We start from the raw sequence: 8,767 nt of genomic DNA on the forward strand, positions 1-8,767 counted from the left end.
TTCGCGCTGCACCAGCTTTACCTGTTATATGAGCGGACACTATGCTTAGCATTGTGCTAAGCGCAAGGTTAGAGGTAGTCAGAAGTGCCACACCGACTACATTTAAGACAGATCTTTAAACTTTTTAAGCAATAAAATTGGTTGGATTATGGTGACGTAGAGCCAATAAACCACATTGGTGAGAGAATTTAGCACTTTCCACCATATAAGGCTACCAGTACCTTCTTGATCCTTTTCTGCAATTTTTACCTCTAGCAAAGCTTGCGGTCAAGTAGCGAACCCATATACTACATTCTGTTAAAGGAAAGCAGCCCTATGACGGGGTTGAGACGTGATTCTTTCTGTTTTTAGAGCATTTTTAAGATTTTTTTTTAGGGTTTTTCGTGTTTAGTTTTCCGGGATATTGTGAGTATTTTAGCGACATTCTTCGAAACTTTCTGACACATTCCATTTTTTGGAGTTTTTCGGAGTCCGACTCCACAGAAAACAGTGAATTCGGGCCGATTGCGGTTCTGAAAGAAGTGGTAAAGGAAATAAGCTCTGTCGGAATATGTAGGTAAAAAAAGATTTTAAAATTTTTTTTACAAAAAATCATTTTCTTATAAATTTGTTTAACAAGTATCATTCATTCCTTAGTTGATATTTGTGTGACAAAATATTTTTTTAAATAAAATGCATGAAATAAAATTTAAGTAAACTTTTCCACGTTTTCCTCGAACCGAACGAAATTTGGTAGATCAACTCAGAACTCTATAATATGTATCTAAACCGAATTTCGGCTGGATATCCTGATATGTAGACTTAATGCCAAAAATATACATTTTTCCCTTTGTGCAATACGCGCTTCAAGGCCTATTTTCGGTTCGTTAGGAACCATTTTCGGTTCTTTTGAAATGGATTTTTAGTCCCTTAAACTTATTTTTTCAGTATTTCTGAGACCATTTTTCGGAATCGAGTTTCGGTTCTTCTGGAACCCCGGTCTTTTGGCATAGAATTTTGGTTATCCCGGAACGGTTTTTGGGTGCTTTAGGAATCGTGTTTCGGTTCTTCTGAAACCATTTTTCGGAGCCTTTGGAATCGAGTTTCGGTTCCTCTGGAACTTTTCTTCTGGCCTTTTGGAATAGATTTTTGGTTTCGGTTTGTCGGTTCCTCGGTTTTGTGCATCACTATTTTTCACCCGCGCTCTCTGTTACATGTAAAAGTATTTGGCTTCAGAGCTCCTAGGTTTGAAAGAAGCTGCCACAGGGCGTGTCAAGTTAGGCTGAAATAATTTTACTTCATTGCTTGGCGCGAATGGATGTCTCTCCACTCAATCCCTCACTCAGGAAATATAAGCGGCGATAAGCATTTGGAACTAAGATGGACCTGAAAGTATGTGAATAAAAATTCAGTGCGGAAACTCCCTTAAAGCTTAGGCAATTTTTTCAAGCGTAAGTAGCCACTTTAAAGAAGCAAGAGGGTGGTTGCTAATACATGAAATGCTCCTCAAGGAGGTGAAAGTTCACATATTAGGACTGGTGAGTAAACCTCTGATTTCCCCGCCCACCGAAACAGATTGCTTTGCTGTGAAACTTGCACGGTTTCCAGGCCTCAGTGATATTACCAGAAACTTCAAGACCGATGAGTTGGCAAAATATTCAACAGGGCCTATGGCTTCTGTAATGACCTCGCAGACAAAACGGTGTAGCTTGCTCAAGGTGGCCCCGCACTCGCTTGCTTTGCCTTTTGCCACCAGACCAGTGCCGCAAATGTAGCCATATTGAAAGACCAATTCGTTAGTTTGGGTGATATTTGCCAAATTTCGCTGTGAAGCCTCTGGCAGGCATATACGTCCTTGTAGCCTTGTTGGTAACATTCGAGTGGTGTGAGTTCCAATTGAGCCTTTTGTCCAGATTTAGCCTCTGCTGAGAAACTAATTTCTAACCTTGCTAAGGAGGGTCTAGTCAAGTTTACTTTCATTCTTGGGGAATGGTAGAACGCTGGACTTCAGTGGGTTTAATGGCAATCCCTTTGCAGCACAACTGTCTTCCGTTAATCAACCGCTCAGTAAAACCTTGGAATACATGTAGAGCGACGTTGGTTTAGAGAGCTCTCACCACTCGTTACAGACTGCAAGCTTAACCGGTCATTATACGATTTTAATCTAGGCGGTAAGGCTCAAAATCAACTCGTCATTAGAACAAAAGCTGTATGGATGATGATGAAGTGAAAACATCTCTTTAACTACCACGCTTTTCCTCAACTTTCACGACCTTAAGAGTCTAGTTCAATTATGATCTCCTATGAATTTTCGGGAATATTTAGTCAGAAGCGCTCCTTGCGGAAGTTTGTTGTAAGCACCGCTCATTTTTAGGCATAGCTGTGAAGTACCTGTTTATATGCTCCAGTTTTCTCAAAAGTTGCACCTAACACAGCTCTTTAAAAGTCAAAGTGTGCCTCCATAGGTGAAAGCTGCCATCCTTACTCAACCTAACAGCATTGTATGTAGGAAACAAATTNCCAGCCTGAGTAATGAGTCAGGAATTTTGCATTGACTTTGAACTTCGATTTTAAAGAATGTCATGAGAATAAAAGTGTTTTTGTAGAGAATCATGTGTATATTTTGGAAAAGCAATTATAAATTAGGCACTGCGGTTTTTCAAAAGGCAGAACAGTCGACTCTGTAAAATAAGTTCGTAGGAGACCAAGTCAAGGTGAACTTCTCGCCACAGTAATTAAATAGCTCAGGTTGTAGGCCGACAGTTTTGTTGTTTTTATGACGCTCAATTGATATTCATACCTTGTAGGTTTTGGGATATCGATTCCGTCGTCATCGACTGGGGGCTCTGGTTCATCTACTCCACAAGTTTCAGTGCGGTTACCATTCAACAGGATTGAAAAGTGCTCCGTCCATAAATTAATTATGTTGAGGACCTCGGTGACTAGGTCGCCTTGGGATATTCTAAAAAAGATTCGGCCAGGTCTTGAAACCTCTCGTAAGTAAGTTTCTGATATAATTTTCGGGCGATTTCCTGTTGCCCAGCATTTCAAACCCATTTTACTTACGTATTTCGGCTAATCTCCGTTTGGACAATGGCCGCAGTTGTAAGTACTCCCTTGTCTAATTCCAGCCGACACGTGGCCAGAAGGATTTCGCCCAGCGTTTACAGAGCTGAGAGAGAACCCATCTGTTCAGAAGCAGTCCATATGTAGCCAGTTATCATTTCTGTGGAATAGCCCCTTTTAAATGTGGTATTTCACGCCTTTTTCACCTTTACTATGAACTGTCAAACGAGTCGGAAGCAATAAGTAAGATAAACCGAATAGCAAATATAACTCACTTCTTGTTTGGTCTGAAGAAGGAGTACAACATAGAGGCGATGAGGATAGTATTACGGCGGCCGTTCTTCAATAGTAACCTAACTTGCTTGGTTAACACAGCAGGAAAGAGGAACCCTAAATTTGAGTATTATTTAGTGTTCCTCACAGTAGATATATCTACCCACCTTTCTATCCAGCTTCATTCTATTCGTAACCGAGCACACAAGGCCATGGTTTCAAATACTACACTCCGACCACTCTCACGTCGAAAGATCCGCCCGGACTATGAGGTGTTGCGCGGTTATCGACCCAAGGCAGGGATCAACTCGAAGCTTCCTAGAATTCCGCAGTGGTAATAGCGCCTAGCTGCGGTTCGCGCTGCGCCAGCTTCACCTATTATGTGAACGGGTACTAAGCTTGTCATTGTGTGAAGAGCGAGATTAGGCGTGGTCAGAAGCGCTAAAAAAGACTACACTACACAGATCTTTAAACTTTTCAAGCTATAAAATTTGTTGGGTTATGGTATCGTGGAGCCAGTAAGCCACATTGGTTATAGAATTTAGCACCTTCCACAATATAAGTCTACCGGCCCTTTTTTTATATCCTTTCCTCGAAGTTTGACCTCTAGAAAAGCGTGCGGTCAAGTAGCGAACCCATATAAGTGCAGCACTCTGTCCAAGTGCCTTAGCGGAAAGCAGCCCTATGAACCAAGTTGTGACGGAATTTTTTCCGTTTTTTTTTAAAGCATTTTTAGGATTCTTTTAGGGGTTTTCTTGTTTCATCTTCCGGGATATTTTGAGTATTTTATCGAAACTTTCTGGTATGTTTAATTTTTCCATTCCGGCTCTCAAAGAATTGGTAAAGGAAATAGTCCCTGTCGTAATAGCTAACAAAAAGATTTAAAAATTTTGTTAGAAAAAAATAAATTTCTTTTAAATTTTTGTTAACAAGTAACATTCATTCCTTAATTGATATTTGTGGGACTTTTTTTACTAATATACTTACACGAAATAATATTTAAGTACGCTTTTTCCACGTTAAGGTGTCAGGTTGTGTAAATTACGGATTTATTATATAAAGCCTCAAACCGAACAAAATTTGGTAGGTCAACTCAGAACTCTAAAATATGTATCTAAACCGAATTTCGGCTTGATATCTTGATAATTAGATTTTATGCCAAAAATTTAAATTTTTAACCTTTGTGCAATACGTGCTTCAATGCCTATTTTCGGTTCTGTAAAAACCATTTTCGGTTCTTTTTAAATGAATTTTTAGTCCCTTGGAATTATATTTTCAGTATTTCTGAGACCATTTTTCGGAATGGAGTTTCGGTTCTTCTGGAACCCTGGTCTTTTGGGATCGAATTTTGGTTATCCCGGAACGGCTTTTGGGTGCTTTTGGAATCGTGTTTCGGTTCTTTTTCGGAGCGTTTGGAATCGAGTTTCGGTTCCTCCGGAACTGTTCTTCTGGCCTTTTGGAATAGATTTTTGGTTTCGGTTTGTCGGTTCCTCGGTTCTGTGCATCACTATTTTTCACCCGCGCTGTCTGTTACATGTAAAAGTATTTGGCTTCATACTTGGCATACTGGAAAGCGAGAATCGGGGAAAAGGTGAAGACCTTCCTGCTATACTTACGCAGAGCTCCTAGGTTTGAAAATAAAAGCTGCCGCAGGGCGTGTCATGTTAGACTGAAATAATTTCACTTCATTGCTTGGCGCGAATAGATGTCTCTCCGCTCAATCCCTCACTGAGGAAATATAAGCGGCGATTAGAATTTGGAACTAAGATGGACCAGAAGGTGTGTGAATATAAGTTCAGCAATGAAACTTCCTTAAAACTTAGGCAATGTTTTCCAAGCGTAAGTAGCCACTTTAAAGAAGCAACAGGGTGGTTGCTAATAAATGCAATGCTCTTCAAGGAGGTGAAAGTTCACATATTAGAACTGGTGGGTGAACCCCTGATTTCTCTGCCGACTGAAACAGATTGCTTTGCTGTGAAACTTGTACAGTTTCCTGGCCTCAGTGATATTACCAGAAACTTCAAGGCCGATTAGTTGGTAAAATGTTGAACAGGGCCCATGGCTCCTGTGATGGCCTTGCAGACAAAACGGTGTAGCTTGCTCAAGGTGGCAACCCCACTCGCTTGCTTTGCCTTTTACTACCAGACCAGTGCCGCAAATGTAACCATATTGAAAGGCCAATTCGTTAGTTTGGGTGATATTTGCCAAATTTTGCCGTGATTGGTAACATTAAAGAGATGAGTTCCAATTGAGCCTTTTACTTGAGCCCAGATACCTCCCCTCTGCTGATAAATCAATTTCTTCCCCTGTCAAGGTAAGTCTAGCCGAGTTCACTTTCCTTCTTGGTGAACGGTGGACTTCAATGGGTTTAGTGGCAACCCTCTGCAGCAAACGTTGGGTATAACCTTGGAATACAAGGTCTGACCACGAGTAGAGCCACGTTGGTTTAGGGGCCCGCAGGCTTAACGAAACAACTGGTTACTGGTTGCAAACTTAACTTATTGAAGGCAGCGCGGGTCAATCATAACTCCTTAGGTATCACCGTGCAATTTTCTAATTGCACTTCTACATTCTCATCCTTTTTTTGTATCCTCCAGCATTTTTTCAAAAAAGGCTTTACTGAAGACAGCCTATGAATTTTCAAAGTGTGCCTCCATAGGTGGAAGCTGCCATCCTTACTCAACCTAACAGCATTGTATGTAGGAAACAAATTCTAGCCCATAAACCTTCACAAAACAGGCTGATTTAATGTCACTAAGCAAGCTAGGCGTTTACAAGTTGATTGCGTTGCAAAATACTACCAGAAAAAAAAATAAGTAAAACTCATATTCGTTTAAAGCAAACTTGCGTTCGCACACTCTTCAATTAACAAGTCAGTAGTAGTCGCTGAAAACATTTGCCACACTATCAATACAAATCAGACGATCAACTAATCAGTCGATCGTTTTGTACTGATCAGCATAAGTCGAGCGACAAGACAGACACCAGATACTGGTCGCACACTCATTCACAGCAATGCACTGACTTCATTCTATCTGTTAAGCTGTAGCAATCGCTTTGCTGCGGACTCGATTCTGGTCACGCTGCCCACTTGGTTGCATTGATCGTTGATCGCAACATTTCGTCGACCATCGACCGTCGTCGTCTGCCGTCTGCCGTCTGTTGCTTGTCTTTCGCCTTTTGTGTCTTTGATGTTCGATAATTGCAAATTCCATGTGAGTGCGCGTTCAGCCAATTCCTTACTTTCGCTCCCCTACCTTCCAGCTTACCAACCCACATTGAATTGTTCGGAAAATCGGATTTAAATCAGTGACGCATTGCAAGCAAATTGATCTTTTATCGCTAAAGTGAGCAGCGGCTAGCAGCAGAATTTGCATCGAAAGGCATCGCGTCTGTGGCAGATAATTTGCAATTCGCGCGTTNTCTAGTCGTTTACAAGTTGATTGCGTTGCAAAACACTAAAAAAAAAATAAGTAAAACTCATGTTCGTTTAAAGCAAACTCGCATTCGCACACTCTTCAATTAACAAGTCAGTAGTAGTCGCTGAAAACATTTGCCACACTATCAATACAAATCAGACGATCAACTAATCAGTCGATCGTTTTGTACTGATCAGCATAAGTCGAGCGACAGGAGAGACACCAGATACTGGTCGCACACTTATTCACAGCAATGCACTGACTTCATTCTATCTGTTAAGCTGTAGCAATCGCTTAGCTGCGGACTCGATTCTGGTCACGCTGCCCACGTGGTTGCATTGATCGTTGATCGCAACATTTCGTCGACCATCGACCGTCGTCGTCTGCCGTCTGCCGTCTGTTGCTTGTCTTTCGCCTTTTGTGTCTTTGATGTTCGATAATTGCAAATTCCATGTGAGTGCGCGTTCAGCCAATTCCTTACTTTCGCTCCCCTACCTTCCAGCTTACCAACCCACATTGAATTGTTCGGAAAATCGGATTTAAATCAGTGACGCATTGCAAGTAAATTGATCTTTTATCGCTAAAGTGAGCAGCGGCTAGCAGCAGAATTTGCATCGAAAGGCATCGCGTCTGTGGCAGATAATTTGCAATTCGCGCGTTCAATTCCCAAACGGAGCTCAAACGAAGCGTGCTTCGAGTAGCACTTCTTTGACTACGACTTGTTGACTGGCGGATTAGTTTGCTGGCAAGTTATGCGTTTGTCAGTTCCGATTTCTGTACTCATCTGCGATTTTGTGATTTGCTGTTTGTTGTTCTTCATGTTCTTATTATTGCTGCTGCTGCTGTTGCCGCTGCCGTTGTTGATAAGTTGCGCGCCCTTCTGCTTCTGCTCTTCACAGCTTGCCACTGTTGTTTGTCATGCTCAATGGAAAAGTTGTTTCTGCCGCTCCAGCTGATATGTTGCACACACAATTCTGATGATGTTGAATGGTGATGAAGTAAGAATGTTTAGCGTATCGAATGCGGATTAAAATCAGCAGCGAATACAGCCTGACAACCTGAATAGGCATGGCAGTTCTTGTAGGCGCTACACGAAATCAGCAGCGATCAGAAACGATCAGCGGATGCATTGGTAAAATTGAGAGGCGATAAAGCAGTCAAGTGGCAAAAGTATTAACGATGTAATCTTCTGCATGCAGAATTAAGCAGCATGGAGTTGTACCTACGCTGTGCACACTTCAGTTTGCAAGCCAAGTAAGAAGGTATTTGAATTGGCGATCATTAAACGACAGAGCGAGGCAATGAGCGAACTGTTTAGTAGGCTTGGAGTTCTCACGTTAGGCGTACGGTATTTGAAGTCTGAACAGCGTTAAGGCATAACAAGAAAGAATATCAGTTGAAGGGTTGAGAACACGTTTCATAGACCATAGAGAAAATTTTCTTAAGAAAGTTCCCAACAATTTCTTCAAGCCGTATATCCATATATGTATTTTTTCCATACTTCAAAGCTAAAAAATCGAATGCAATGGAGAGGGAGTCTGGGCAACGAATATTGGATATTCAAATATATTTTTGTTTTGTGACATTAACGCATTCAAAAACTTACGATACCCGAAGACAAGTAGAAGAACACCGCACATTTTGACTTCAAGTAAAGCTCTCATATCAAGGAGCGCGAAGACGGTGTTGGATTTGTGATGGGCGAGAGACTTCCTGTGCCCTAATAAGCCCAATATTGCCTTTGTTTTGATTACTTAAGATCACCGATTTCTAAAACATTTAGACAAGTATCTGAGTAAACTAACGCAGTCTAGCACAGTTCAACGGATCTATTTTAATCACAAGCAACTTACATACCCCGCTAATAAGCAGGCGTCTGTACTTGGTTAGGATCCATTAGTCTTATCTTACTCAACTTCTAGCATTTTATTGCAATGGTCCCTCGGTGTTTGAGACACAGGCCCCACGGTTACACTTCTACACGAGTAAGTAGTCCTTAGTATTCCTATACAAGGTAGTACCGTGACTTA

The sequence above is a fragment of the Rhagoletis zephyria genome, unplaced genomic scaffold (genome assembly GCF_001687245.7).
Source record: "Rhagoletis zephyria isolate East Lansing unplaced genomic scaffold, Rhagoletis_zephyria_1.1 Rzeph_scaffold_03480, whole genome shotgun sequence".
Classification (NCBI taxonomy): domain Eukaryota; kingdom Metazoa; phylum Arthropoda; class Insecta; order Diptera; family Tephritidae; genus Rhagoletis; species Rhagoletis zephyria.